The sequence below is a fragment of the Pinus tabuliformis genome, chromosome 4_1 (assembly GCF_031772625.1).
Source record: "Pinus tabuliformis cultivar Carrire ecotype Pingquan chromosome 4_1, CPIR1, whole genome shotgun sequence".
Classification (NCBI taxonomy): Eukaryota; Viridiplantae; Streptophyta; class Pinopsida; order Pinales; family Pinaceae; genus Pinus; species Pinus tabuliformis.
The window spans coordinates 287,990,171-288,006,092 of NC_142303.1; the positions used below are offsets into that span (position 1 = coordinate 287,990,171).

The 15,922-nt window shown below is 37.7% G+C and overlaps 1 pseudogene; it reads left to right on the forward strand.

Annotated features, from left to right (window-relative positions):
* The first annotated feature begins 2,959 nt into the window (after positions 1-2,959).
* Positions 2,960-5,564, forward strand: LOC149175392 (subtilisin-like protease SBT1.5 pseudogene; annotated as a pseudogene).
* Positions 5,565-15,922: the final 10,358 nt, after the last annotated feature.

Genomic DNA, 15,922 nt, shown 5'->3' on the forward strand with positions numbered 1-15,922 from the left:
TTTGTGTGGACACTTTGTAGCATAGTGCCTGAATTCATAACAATTAAAGAGTTTTTTTTTTGGACAAATCTTTCTTCTTACCCCCTTGGTTGGATTCTGGTTTGGTTTGAGACTTCTTCCCTTTTCCCTTCTTTCCCTTTCCAACCAATGCAAAATTTTCTTCATCCTCCACTTTGAATGAAGTTCCATCTTGGTTATTTCTCCTAAACTCTTCCTGAACCAAATCGGACCACAACCTTTCCTGCTTTAGTAAATTTTCCCATCCATTCACCAAGTCCTCGTAACTATGCTCTTTTGGGAAGGCCTGGAAGAGCTAGGCTCACCAAGTCATATTCTGCAATAGTCACAACAACCCCTCCAAGCTCATCCCAAACTTGTGTAAATATAATGAGATATTGCATAATAGTGTTATTCTTCTGCATCTTGATATTTCAAAGTTGGTCTTTAAGGGACAATTTCTATGGTCACTGCTATTCTCAAATAGCTATGTTAGTGCCTTTCGCATTGTGAAAGGAGTTTCTTTCCCATGGGAATTTGAGGCAATGTCGTCTTGCACTCCCTCCAAGATAATTCTCCTTGCCTTAGCTACATATTTCTTCCATTGGACTAGGTTCTAGGGATCAGCTAATCCTGGTTTTGGAATGTCTGTCTTGACATATTCTAGCAATTTTTTGTCATCAAGTATTGTCTCCATGCAATCCTTCCATGCAATGAAATTCGAGTTGCCTTCCAAGGTATACTCTAATATTAGCCCATTAAAGGTCATCTTCTAAACTCTAAAGAGATCCTACTACACTGAAGCTGCAAATTCAAACCTCTTGAGAAACAACCTTAAAACTCTTGTTCTAATGTGAATCCAGCTCTGATACCATGTAGAAATATGGTGATAGAATTGCAAATTCTCAAGAAGTTTGATTTAAAATCAAGAGAAACAATTCTACTCTACTAACCTTTAGAATTTAATCCACATTTTAGAACAACATTTGCAAACATGAAATAAGAAAAACCACACATGTATAGTATTTTTCTAGGGGAACCCAATTAGGAAAAAACCCCTCAAGCCTCTTTACATTAATCAAATGAATAAAGAATGTATTATAATTTCTTTCCCACTCTAAACACATCTTGCAAGTGACTAACCTATCTCTCTACTCAATGAGAAGCTCTGACCCCAACTTAGTCAATTTCTGCCTCTGCTTGAGCCACTATTTCTTTGCAGAAATCCTAAGGAATTAGCCCCTATTTTTTTAGGAATTTCCCTACAAATTGATTGTGCAATTCTCAAGGTTTGATCATCTAACTGGATGCAAAAACTTTACACTCAAACTAGTTTACAACTGCTTGTTACACTGCCTTGGGATATCCACCACAACTCAAGAACTTGAATTCATTGCATGCACTATCTATTTTGAGTGGATTGATCAGTTAATTGGATCATCATTGAGTTAGACTGTTGTCCCACTCCACAACTGACATTCCACTAGTTCTATCAATAGTAAGAACTAGTTTAACTTAATACAATTGGAAAAAACTGACCCTGATTGCTACAAATTAAAATTCACACATGCTTAACTGGACTTCAAGCCATCTAACTCAAATTTACTGAGCTAACTGAGTAATAAGAGCCATGTCAAACAAATTCATTGCCTCCAAATTATTTATTGATGTGGAAATTCAAATTTTCTCAATTTGACCAAGGCAGAGTCAAATTGAAACTTTTTTGATACACTTCTCAACACTTTTAATCCAAATACCTATCCATATTATGAACTAAGGTTATTTTGGTGTTAAATCTCGAGATGCCAAGTTCGTTGCATACCCTAGTACACCTTCTATTCAAAACTTCAAATATACTTGTATACTTGTACCCTCCTCCCAGTGAATTAACCTCCATTGATTGCAAAAATTTATTTCCAACCGCACCAAAGCGATGGAACAATAAATTAATAAGATGATGACAACATGCACTCACGTTTCACAGCTTGTCACTCCATTCAAAAAGATTCCCATACTAAATTATAAATCACTTCTCAACGTAAAATAAAATAGTACATTGTGTTTTACAAATAATAACATCTTCGTAACAAACCCAGTTCAATTCAATTCAATACTATTAATTACTTAATCTAGAAAGCATTAACTATCCTTAATACCGTATAACTAGGTAAAGATAAAAATTAAATACCCATTATAAGTGTGATTGATTAGTTCTAACTAACTCAAAGATAGCTAAAATTGGTAGATTTAAATAGATTTGGTAACGTACTCCTATATTGCAATATAGGAGAGTGTAAAATAAAATGCAAATTGCTTGATTATTTTTTTTTAAATCAATTAAATTTATGTATTTTTATTTTCTAATTCAGTGATAAGATGAACAAGTAACTGAAATTGAATCAACAAGTAACTAAAATTGATTTATGGTTAATTTTATTACATTTATGGAAAAATACCCATGCATATGACTATATCAAGATTTGATTTAACTGTTTTTACTTTTGAAATTTATATATAATTTTAAAAAATATCGAATTTGATAAGAAAATACCAATTTCCTATCTACACGGTTAAATTAATATATAATCCAACTGTTTTTATTCATGTAATATAAAAAACTCCATCAGTTTACAGTTCACAGATATCAATTTACAATGATAATAATAAATCGCAGAAACAAAACCGTTAAACAAATCTTTTAGTATTTAATTAGAACCTAAATTTTGAATAACGTGCTGTTCTAAATTTAGTGTCGAATTCGGGTTGTCACTAGTCTGTGTTTGACCATAACGACACAGCTTTAAGATGTTAAAAAAAGGATTCATGTTGAGCTCCCTTTAATGAGCGCTAAAATATTGGAAATCTGTGAAGGGCACACTATTTAAGCACCATAAGGTTGAGAGTCACATAGATCCAGGTTTGTGTTCGATTCTGTTTCAGGGTTGTTATGCTGTAAACCGATATGGAGGCGTCAAAACAGAATGCTGCAATGGTTTACAGGGCAATCTCAAGGCCGTTGTTGTTAATGGTAATGTTGTGTCTGTGTCAAGAATTAGTGGTGGGATTAGCTGTTAGGGATGGCCGCAAGACATTCATTGTTCGAGTTGACGGTAAGGCAAAGCCCTCAGTCTTTCCCACGTTGGACCACTGGTACAGATCAACCGTTTCGGCTGCTCTCAAGGACGCCCTGGCAACAGAATCGGGCACTGACATGGATGCAAACATCGATGCAGAACGAGACCATGCATTGCTGCATGTTTATAACTCGGTGTTGCATGGCTTCTCGGCGAGGCTAACGGAGGACGAAGCCGCTATGATGCAAAAAACGCCGGGCGTTCTCACCATCTTCCCGGATCGTAAACACCAGCTGCAAACAACGCGGTCGCCGCGTTTCCTCGGCATCGACACGCCTGATGGAAAAGGCCTGTGGGCGAATTCCAAGTATGGCTCCGATGTGGTGATCGGTGTCCTGGACTCCGGCATCTGGCCGGAACGGCGGAGCTTCAACGATCAGGGCATAGGCCCCGTTCCCAAGCACTGGAAAGGCGAATGCGAAAGTGGGGAGAAGTTCCCTAGGACCCTCTGCAATCGGAAGCTGGTGGGAGCGCGTTTTTTCTACGAAGGATACGAAGCGGTGAACGGTCCCCTGAACGACACACTGGAGATCCGTTCAGCGCGGGATTCGAATGGCCATGGCACTCACACCGCCTCCACCGCCGCGGGACGATTCGTTGACGGAGCCAACACGTTGGGGTACGCGAAGGGAATCGCGAAAGGAATAGCACCCCAGGCACGTATTGCGGTCTACAAGGTTTGTTGGGACTCTGGTTGTATGGAATCAGACATACTCTCTGCTCTCGACAAGGCGGTAGACGACGGAGTAAACGTTCTTTCTCTGTCGATCGGAGGACCCGGCCGTCCTTATAATGAAGATGGTTTTGCGATTGGCACCTTCGAGGCGGTGAAGCGGGGGGTGTTCGTTTCTGCGTCAGCGGGAAACGATGGCCCCGGTGCTCCGACGGTGTCAAACATTGCCCCTTGGATCACCACAGTGGGGGCCGGCACTCTCGATCGTGAATTCCCCGCCGATGTCCGCCTGGGCAACGGGGCGGTCATCAGTGGCGTGTCGTTGTACAGTGGAAAGGGCTTGAACACGCGACGTCTGCTGCCTCTTGTCTATGCTGCGGATGCTGCTCCGGGGGGCAGTGGTAACACGTCGTCGTCTGCAATGTGCACGGAGGGGTCGTTGGATCCCAATGTCGTCAAAGGCAAGATCGTGTTGTGTGAGCGTGGGGGAAATGGCAGGATGGCCAAGGGGGGCGTGGTCACTGAAGCTGGAGGTGTGGGAATGATTCTTGCTAACGCTGTGTCTGATGGCGAAGGGCTCATTGCCGACGCCCACCTGATCCCCGCCACTGCAGTGGGTAACGCTGCCGGGAATTCGATCCGCAAATATATCAGCTCAACCCAAAACCCAACCGCCACCATAATATTCCGTGGCACCAAATTTGGGCTCAAGTCTGCTCCGGCCGTAGCTTCCTTTTCCAGCAGAGGGCCCAATTCCATAACGCCTGAAATTCTCAAACCTGACATTATAGCCCCTGGGTTGAACATTCTGGCGGCTTGGACCGACATGGTCAGTCCTACGGATCTCCCAATCGACAGCAGGCGAACGGAGTTCAATATAATATCTGGAACCTCCATGTCATGCCCCCACATTAGCGGGATCGCTGCGTTGCTCAAAGGAGCGCATCCCGACTGGAGCCCCGCCGCCATCAAATCTGCAATCATGACGACCGCCTACACCTCAGACCCTAAGAATAAAAGCAACGTTCCTTTCAGCGATGAAGCGACGGGAAAAGCTTCAACACCTTTTGATTTCGGCGCAGGTCACGTGGATCCGCAGAGAGCTATAGATCCTGGGCTCATTTACGATCTGGGCGTGGATGACTATGTCAACTTTCTATGCAGTCTTGATTATTCGCCACAATCCATCAAGGTTATCACCCGTACAAATGTTAATTGTCCTGCTCAAAAAGGGCAGCCTGGCGATCTCAATTATCCCTCATTTTCTGCTTTTTTCGATCAGAGCCTGTCTTCCAAATTATCGGCAACCTTCAGCAGAACAGTCACCAATGTTGGCGCTAACATTTCAACTTATACGGCCACTGTGACTGCTCCAACAGGGGTACAGGTAACAGTGGAACCGCAGACCCTGAAGTTCAGCAAAATAAACGAGAAGTTGAGCTTCAAGCTAAGTGTCAACGCCCAGCCTGTGAATTTCCCCCTGGGATCCAATATCGATAGCGTCTTCGGGTCGCTGGCTTGGAGCGATGGCAAGCACGTTGTACGGAGCCCAATTGCAGTCAGCCGACAGCGATCTTAACTGATTTTTACTCGGCATACCTTTCTCGTATTTGGTTGTTATATTATCAGATACAAATTAGAAATAGAATAATGGGAGCTCCCAAAGATCGAAAGGCACTTTGGTTTCTTGCTTCCTGGTTATTTGAAGTTTGAGATTCTCACCTCCGTGTGCTCGGTTCTATAATCAATCGATTTCTTGATTTTGTTATGTTACGTATAAGGGATTTGTAAAATGTTTATAACTTTCAAGGTTAAGAAAGATTTTTCGGCGAAGCTTGAATTCTAATTTAACTTGATATGGATCGCAGAAGCCTGAACTCTAACTTTCAAGGTTATAACATCATCATTTCAATGTGGATTCCTTAAACGAAATTAAAAGAAAACATTATATTATTTGAAGAGGAAAGTTTTGTTATCTTTTAATTATTGTGTTCTATTGATTTAGTTTGGAAAATCTATTTAAAAATATTAATCTTATCTTAATTTTTCTTTATTACTACTTAAAATATAAAATTGTTTTTAAAATAGATTTATGTTTAACCAGGATTTACTAAGCCAGAAGAATAAATATTTCAAAATATAATTTTTTTAGTGTGCAATTTGAGAAAGTTTGTATTTTAAGTTTCATTAAATATTTCAAAATATAGTGTAAAATTTGAAAAGGGGTTTGTATTTCAAAAATCTAATGATTAATAGATTTCACTTGAATTTACAGTGATTTTTATTATTTATACATTTTATTTTGTTATATATATAAAAATAGATATATTTTTTATTTTAGTAAAATGCTAATAATATTTAATTACATTTTCTTTAATATACATATTTATCATATGAATGATCATTATTTAATTTATATGTTAAAATAAAATTTAATTAATGATTATTAATTATATCATATTTAATTTCATCTTTTTAATTATATATATTCATTATTTAAATATGAAAGTTAGAATATTGTAGTATATTATTTTAATTTCTTTTAATTGAAAATATATATTATGGATTTTTTTATAAATAGTTTATAATTTTATTAATAAAAATTTTAAATAAAATTTAAGATAGAAATAAAAAACTTGATTTTATTTCAGATAAAATATAAAATTATTTTGAAATATAATAAAAATATAAATTTTTAAAATTCAAATATAAAATAATGATTATCATTAATAATGTAATAAAGATCTTAAAAAACAAAACATCCCATCCCTTTCCCACGGACTAAAATCGAATGACAATTACAAATGAAGCAAAGATGATGAATAGTTTTTTGAGTTAAAAAAAAAAAAAAATTAGTTTTAATTATTACATTTATGTTATATCAATTTTATTTATATTATTAGAAATAGAATATATATGTGCATATTATTAATAAAAAATAAAAAAGTTATAAAGTTACTTTATATGATTTAAAATAAACAAAATTATTTGTTATGATATATGAATTATTCGAATATTATTTATAAAAATATTAGTAATATTATTATGGTATTTATGAATGATTAACAAATTATAATATTAGTTTTTAAAGATAGATAAAATTTATAAATAATTTAAAGGTGATAAAATGTTTTTTTTAATAAGTAAGAGATGAACTTTCTATTAATCTAGGCAAATTACATAATTTACAAAGAGTCTGAGATAGTATGGGCAACAAAATCAAGAATTAAAGCAAACAGTAGCCTTACTGGTCAAGAAACTGACCTGCCTGCAACAATACAGGAGGTCACTTAACAAAACGGGTGTGAAACCCTTAGGCAACCGGCAGGAACCATACCACGCCTAAGAGTAAATAGCCCTGACTCATCAGCCAACAAGAAACAAGCCTTGATCCATCCGAGTTGTCGAAAACAGAGTACCGATCCAATGGCCAGCACAAGAAGCAAGGAGGTTAACCATGCGATGAGAGCAATTTCCTCTCACCTCTCCATGCCACGTGTTACCCCCTGAATGGAATCGCATGCATCTACCCCAAAACCTGATACCACCCATGCCCCACGCGATATACCACTTGTGGTTTTTGGGTTTTGTGTTCGCGGTATCGCGGTAAGTTAGGGGCCCACAGTGGGACCCATAGTGGAGCCCATTATCCCCAACACCCAGACCTGAAAGCAACTCTAGAATGGGTCCACAAGGCCAAATCAGGTCCGTGACCCTGAGATAAACAGCCCGACCAATCCCAGCCATCGAAACCAATGTCCCAATCCAACGGCCAGCGAGGATATTGCACTGCCTAGAAGCTCGGGTGTTAATCACGCGATGAGAGTGGTTTTCAATCGCTTCGCAATGCCACATGGTGTCCTCTGAGTGGAATCGCGCACATTTGCCAAAATAGCGAATACCATCTGAGTCCCACGCGATAAACCATTTATGGTTTTGAGTCAATGGTTTCGCAGAGAAAACAGTCCGCTCCTTGGCCAAACATGGATGGTCCAGCCCATTCCACTAGTCTTTCTGAGCCTTCCGTCTATATTCGCCAACAGAGAGCCGCTAAGCCAAAATCACACAGACGGCCCAATTTGTGTCTGCGTCCATCTCATAATATTTTTCATTCATTCGAAAGTAAACATTATTATGGAAGGCTTCCATAGACGTAGACGAATTATGTTATGCCATTCTCATCCCTATCTCCTAACTCCCTTTGGCCAGTTTTGTTCAACCATAGATCCCAATCATTGGTTGCCAGGCATAGACACTCTTCTCTCAGTTTAGTACCTATTCCCACCATGCCAAGAATCCCTATTCTTATTGACCACCCCTTCGTTGGCCAACCGACCTGCAAGCATGTTTGCCTTCCGTCTGACATGAACAAATCTTATCGTTTTAAGAGTTTGCAGATGAGAGTGTATGTGATGAAAAATCTGCATAAGCTTCCATTGCTTCGACACTTTATTCGACGAAGTTCCATTGTGAATCCTCTTGGCTGCTCTAATGGTTAGTTCTGAATCTGCTTCAATTATAAAATTCTGTAGATTAGCTTCCACCATGATCTCCAAGAATTGTTCCATGGCCAGAAGTTTAGCCATGTTATTGGTGGCCTTTTCCAATTGGCCATGCAAGATAAATTTTATATGCCCCTGTTGATCTCGCATAGCCCCCCCGAAGCCCGCTTCCCCTGGGTTACCCTTAGAAGCTCCATCAATGTTTACTTTGAGGAAGCCCAGTGGAAGGGGCTGCCAACTGCTAGCCCTTGAGCTTATTGTTTGTACTTCCTTACAAGTTTCTTGAGGAATTATGGATTGTAGACCCAAATTGAGAAGAATGATCTCCTCGTGAGGTAGAGGAGGGTTATTGGTAATTGACCTTAACAGGGTTTTGACCGTTTCTTTAAGCTAGTTCATGATCTGATTGATTATGTGAGGTGGCCCGCTAGCTTTGTTTCTGAATATTCTCCTATTTTGTTCTTTCCAAACATTCCAAATGACAAAGCCTGGAACTAGCATCGAAGCTTTGTTGATGATTTCATTCTCTGAGAACTTATTCCTCCAGTTTTTCAAAGTGTTGGAGATACGGAGATTGTCCCTGTCGGTTTATCGGAAGCTTGAGGCCACCCAGTTCCATACCCTAGCAGAAAAAGGGCAGAGGTTGAGCAGGTGCTTAATCGTTTCCTCATGTGAGCCACAAAGGTGACATTTGGAAGGTCCTATGAAGCCTTTCTTAAGGAGGTTTTCCTAAGTTAGTATCTTTCTTTAGTACACTAACCAGATAAATAGATTTATTTTCATCCACTGAGAGGTTTTCGAAAGCTTCTTCCAGACTATATCAGTATTAACAAAGTTGAAACCTGTTATTGCCTTTTTTGCCTCTTTGAGGTTAAAGTTTCCTTCACTATTCTTCCCCCATCTTAATTGGTCAGGAGAGGAAGAGACCAAAATCCATCTCTGCTCTAAGTCCATGGTGAGAGCATCAGCCATATCCTTCAAAGGACTTTCATTACTATAATTTAGATCCTTCCATTTTCTCCATTTTCCATTATTACTTACCTAGTCCCAGAAATCTTGTACCAAATAGATATCTTTGTTGTCTGTGTCTCTCTTAAGAGCTGCCCAGTCATCCTGTTTAATATGGGTTCCTATTGCCAACTGTCCTCCCAGAAATGAGTTCGGTCCCCTACTCGGATTTCCCAGAAGCAGTGTTGTTGAACAGTGCTTTTGTTCTCCCAAGCAAGGTTTCAGCTGTGTGAACCCCTAATATGTCCTGACATTCTGATGTGATCCATTTCGTACCAGTATTTGGCATACTTTTTTTTCCAAATCTTGGCCCATGGGGCATTTGGCTCCTTAATCCATCGCCACCACAATTTAGCTCCCAAAGCTTTGCTAAGAGTCTCCGGATCATGCAGCCCCAAGCCACCATGGCTTTTAGGCTTGCAGAGCTTGTCCTGGGCAACTAAAGGCCACTTTTTATTTTCTTCCCCTCTTCCCCACAGAAAGTACCTTTGAATGTTCCTTATCTGCTGCTTGATACCTTGAGGAGCACGGATAGTTGCAAACATGAAGATAGGAATGGCCTGCAATACCGCCTGAGTGAGCACAAGTCGCCCTGCTAAGTTTAGAGCTTTGTATGTCCATTTACTGATTTTGTCCTGAAGTTTATTCAAAATAGGTTCCCATATTTTCTTTCTTAGAGGGTTATCAGTAAGAGGAATGCCAAGATATTTGGAAGGCAGTTGTTCCCTTTGAAAACCAAGAATCCTAGTAATGTTTCTTTGTATAGCAATATTAGTGTTAAAGAAAAAAACTTTGGACTTGTTTTGGCTTACCTCTATACCCGCGTCCAAAGCAAATTCGTCCAATATTTCTTTGATTGCCCTTGCCTCTCTAACTGTAGGTATGCCATGCAACATTGTATCATCCACAAATTGTTGATGAGTGTTAGCCTCTCCTTCCAGGGTGAGCCTGATCCCCTGAATTCGACCTTCAACATTTGCCATTTTGATTGCCCTGCCTAGCCCTTCCATCATGAAGACAAAGAGGAAAGGTGAGAGCAGATCTCCTTTCCTGAGCCCTCTGGAAGGTGTGAAAGTTTTTGAAAGAGCTCCATTGAGCAGAATGGAAAAGCTAGTCATGGTGACTAGTGCCATAACTCATCTTATCCAATTTTGGTCAAATCCATAGGCTTTAAGAATAGCTCTTATATAAGACCATATGAGTTTATGATAGGCTTTTGCAAGGTCCAAATGAATTATCATCCCTGCTTTCTTGTTTCTTTTGAGTGAGTGTACCACTTCAAATGCTTGGATGATGTTGTTGAGAATTTGTCAGCCCTCCACATAGCCTATTTTCTCTTCTGAGATGAGGGTAGGCAGCAGGTGCTTGAGTCTATTGGCTATCACTTTAGAGATGATTTTATACACCACATTACATAAGGCTATGGGCCTGAATCCATCCGGAGTCATAGCATTTTCCTTTTTGGGGATTAAAGCTATGAAGGAAACATTAAGTGCTTTCAAAATCATTTTATTCCTTCTTGAGTCTTCCATAACCTCAAGGATATCCTGTTTGACTATATTCCAGTAGGCTTTGAAGAAATCCACATTGAAACCATCTGGTCCTGGTGCTTTTCCACTTTGCATTTCCTTGATCACCTCACTGACCTCCTCTTCCGAGACCGGCCGGTTGAGATTATGGCTGTCCTCTCTGGTGACCAACTTGGGAATGTACTATGTGAACTAATAAATGTACCTATGTCTATCATCCACATTCTCCTTTGCAATGTCAGAAAAGTGTTGAGCTAGGTTCAATTCCATATCCTTATGAGAGACCAATTCAATACCTTGAGAATCCTTACTTTTTGTGATTCTATTATGCACCCTGTGAGCCATAGTGGATTTGTGGAAGAACTTGGTATTTCTTTCTCCCTCTTTAATCCATTGAATCCTTGATTTCTGTCTCCAGAAATTTTCCTCTTGTAGGCAATGATCCTCCCATTCTTCCTGCAAAGTGTTATTTAGTTTTTTCCCTTCCTCATTGAAGCCCTCTGAGATATTGATCTGATTGACTTCCTGGAGTTTTGCCTCAGTTTCAATTCTGGCCTTAATGATATCTCCAAATTCCTCTTTGTTCCAATTTTGAGTTTGAATTTAATGTATTTCAGTATTTTTTGAAGCATGTACATCTTAGTACCCTGAATGTTCAAATCCTCCTTCGACCATTTGTCAATGTCACTGGTAAAATTGGGGTGCGAGAGCCAGGCATTTTCGAATCTAAAAGGCCTATTTCTCAGAGTGCCCATAATGGTAGCTTCTAGCTGAACTGGCCAATGATCTGAACCTCCAAAGGGCAGAATGGACGCTGTGATGGCTGGTCCTATTAGGAGGAGCTCCTCAGAAACAATAAATCTATCGATTTTTGATGCCACTTGGGATGCCCCTCCCCTTCTATTGTTCCAGGTGAAGGTTCCATTTATTGTCTCTGTATCTAGTAGTACCATGTTCATAACGAAATCCTGGAAAGCTTCAGAATCTCTGCCTAGCTATCTAGTGCCTCCTTTTTTTCTAAAAGAGATTTTATCATATTGAAATCACCTACAACTATCCAAGGAATATTAGGATTTCGTGCTGTGAGACCTTCCCGGGAGGCAAGAAGCTTGAGTTTATCTGCTTGCTGTTGGGGTCCATAAACATTTGTTATCATGTAAGTCACTTTGTCACCTAAAGGACTACACACCAAAGAAAGATAGTTCCTGGACGCTTCAGCATCCAAGATTCCAAATTTCTATGGATCCCACAACGTGAGAATCCCACCTGCAGAGTTATTGGATTTAACTAATAAATACTCATACTTGATTAACCATTTATTGCGAATTTCTCTTATCTTTTCCATTGAGCATTTGATTTCTTGAATAAAGACCATGTCTGGTTTTTCTTCTTTTATTCTGTTACTTAGATTCCTCTGTTTCCTTCTACTACCTAAACCTCTAATATTCCAGGTTGTGAGCTTCATTAAGAAAGGTTGGTAAAGGAGTAGCTTGTAAGATCTTTCATCTTACTTGAGTTAATTAGTAGTTTTTCCACATTCATTTAGCAGTTCATTCTGTCTTTTTCTTCCTCTTTTCCTCCTTGGGTTCTTTGGAGATTATGTCTGTGGGTTCTCCATCATTTTGACCCCACTTTTCTCCTGGCTTTCATGGTTTCTTTTGAGATCGGTTCCCTTCGATTGTGCCCTGCATAAATAAAGTTGTTAGACTCGATCATATTATTCTTTTGGAAATGATTCCACTCCTTTATTCTTTCCTTGTTCTAGAAAATGTTCTAGATCTAGATTTTCCCTCTCTAGAATCTCCTGTAGTTCTTGGTCCTCCGTTCCTACCTCACTTGGATTCATCTCCTGGTCCTCACTGATCTCCATGCCGCTTTGCATTTCCTTCTTCTGCTGCTTATTTGTTGGGATATCCTCCATTTAAGATTCCATGTCTTGCTCCTTAAGTGCGTTCTCCGTGTCCTGGATTGTCTCCACACTCTCCTCCACTTCCTCTAGGATTTTGAAACTATTGTGTTTCGTCTATTTGTCTTCACTAGTCTTTTTGTGTGATCGTTTACCCCCTTTCCATTTCCCCCAACCTTGGTAAAACCCTCGTGATCTCTATCTGCAGAGGTTTTCCCAATGCCTTCTAGATTGATTGTTGGGCAGTCTCTGAATAGGTGGCCGTGTTCATGACATTTGCGGCATCTGAATGGTATGTGCTCATAGTCCACCGTTTGCACCCATTCTTCATCATATACCTCTAAAATTATTACTTCTAGAAGAGCTCTAGATAGATCCATTTCCACACATATACAGGTGAAGGAGGTATATTTACCTTTTAGAGTTGCCTCTGATATCTTCAGAAAATTCCCCAGCTTGTTTCCTATGGTTTTCAAGGATTCTAGTTACCAGTAGTCCAGGGGTAGTGAGTATAGTATGATCCGAACTCGTACTAATGTAAAGGTTTCATGTTCCAGAACAAATTCATCGTCCATCGCTGCATGTAGAGTCCTGGCGCAGCATAGAAGTAAGGCCCCCTTCAAATACTATATCTTTGTCCTCTAGGCTTGCAAACACCACTGTGAAGAAGCACTTGGAACCCAGATGTAAATGTATTTCTCCCTTTGGCTTCCAATGAATCCCGATCCAGATGTATAATGCCCTCTCCATTGGCCATAACCACATGAAATTGCAAATGATCACATGTTCTTTCATGTGGTCCCTGTGCACTTGAATTGCCAGATCACTCAATATGACCTGGGGCATGATGCTTGATTTGGGTTTGCAGACTCCCGTAGTTTTCATGGGAGGCATTTTCCTACTACTACCTCCCTTCTCCTTGTCTTTACTTGTTTCCTGTTTCTTTCCTTCCTGATCCTGGATTTCATTTCTTCCCAATGTTTCCTTGCCTCTTGCTTCTGAAATCTTTTCCAACTGTTTTTTGAAATACTTTCCTCCTGCTTCCTTGCCTCCCTCTGTGACTGCTTGACCGCTGCTCCCTCCTCTGCGTCCCGCCATGGAACCCTAATGCAAAACTTGGCACCAATGTCAAAACTCGATCAAGTTATAGAGCTCAGAATCACATTCTCCTAAAGGTAATAAAATGTTAAAATTGAAAAGGAAGATCAATTTTTTTTAAATATTATGTTAATTAAAATTAATTTAATTTTAATTACATAAATAATTTTTAACATAAAATTTTAAGTCATTACCAAATATATTTAATTGAATTTAACATATCAATAATAAAAATAAAATATGCATACTAAATATATAAATACATCTATATGCATTATCACATATCACTACACTGTACATCTACCTAATCAGTGACACCACTATAAAGATAAATAAAAAACCTATTTTTTTTTAAATTACTATTTTAAAAAATAAAAACATTTAAAGTGTTTATTAAACATATAAATACAACAAAATATACCACATAATGCACTCCATATTAATATTACCTAATTTATTATACCATTAACATATAATTATATCACGGTATAACCATTATATAATTTTTTTTTTTTAAATTTCAACGAATTACATACTAAGAACTTAGTGTTTCTTTAGCAAAGATTAGAACGAACTCTCATGAGCGTCATAGTGAAACAAGTCTTTGGGCAGTTCCTAAAACACTATGGATGAAAAAGATCTGCCATCTCTATGAGAATAGGAACATCGAGGATGAAAACCACTTCCTCTTAGAGTGCCCTAGGTACAACCACATTAGATTTCAGTTTCATAATCTTTGTCGCAATACTGACCTAGCCTTTTATGATATCAAAATTATAGTGAGCTCGAGAGGATTCTCTCCAAGATTTTTGAGCATAGGAATAAACTCTTAAATCAAACTAAATAACTTGTTTCTTTAGGTCCGATAGACCAAAGTTTGGTCTCAGGGGTCATTATCATCATCATAAAGTTCACACTACTTCAAAAATATATGAACACCTTGATATGTAATCCCACCTTGATATGTCATCCCCATGGACACAACAACAAAGGTTTTAAGTGTTTTAACAAAAACTGAGCAAGGCACCTTGGGCATAAAACTTCATCTATGTAACGAGATACGATGCATATTATGAAAAAAAAATTGTACCAATTTGCTTTTTTAGTTTTTATTGTCCATTAGAGTTTTCAAAAAGTTTGAGTGGTTTTTATGTTTTTTTAAGTATCTCATAATCTTGTGTTTCTAAATTGAATAAAAATATTCTATGGCTAATATAAGTTGAGAGGGATAAAAAAATTTCACATCTAAATTTTTTAGAGTGCAAAATACAATGTGTTATTTTTCATTGTTTAAATTGTATTTTTGAATGCTAAATAAAGTATGTATAAGACCAGATTAAAAATTTAACCATAATTTTTTTCTATATATAGATATATATATGAAATTAATATCGACAAAAATTACTTAACATAGATCTTCAAATAATTTATTTAAATATCTTGTTGAAATATTTTGAAAAGTATAAGATTTAAACTTATGATTCACACATTTCTTTTACTTCTAATTAGTTTACAATATATTCATTTTTCTTTAATTATAGTAGACATTATTTTTCTATTTAGAACATAATTTTTAACGTATATTTTTAAATAGTTTATTTAAATATCATGTTGAAATATTTTTGAAACGTAGAAGATTTAAACATATAATTCACACATTTTTTTACTTTTAATTACTTTACAATATATTTATTTTTTTAAATTATAATAGACATTATTTTTCTATTAAGAACATAAGTTTTATTTTTATTTTAAAAAAGCACAAACAAACTGACAAATTTATACATCCCCACATACTAAACTGTAGAATAAACCTCTCAACTTAATAAATTAGTAATATTATCATTTAATATTTAATTATTTGATACTTAATTATTTGATGTATTAATACTTAATTATTTGATGTGCACCGATAAATACAAGATAATGATATCCTAATAAATACAAAATAATATTGTTTTACAATATGAGTGCATGTGGGGTGACTAAATAGTGCTACTATCTCACTTTCACATGCCAATTATCTCTAGTGTTCTAAGACCAATGGAATAGTGTAAACGGTTTATATAATATGA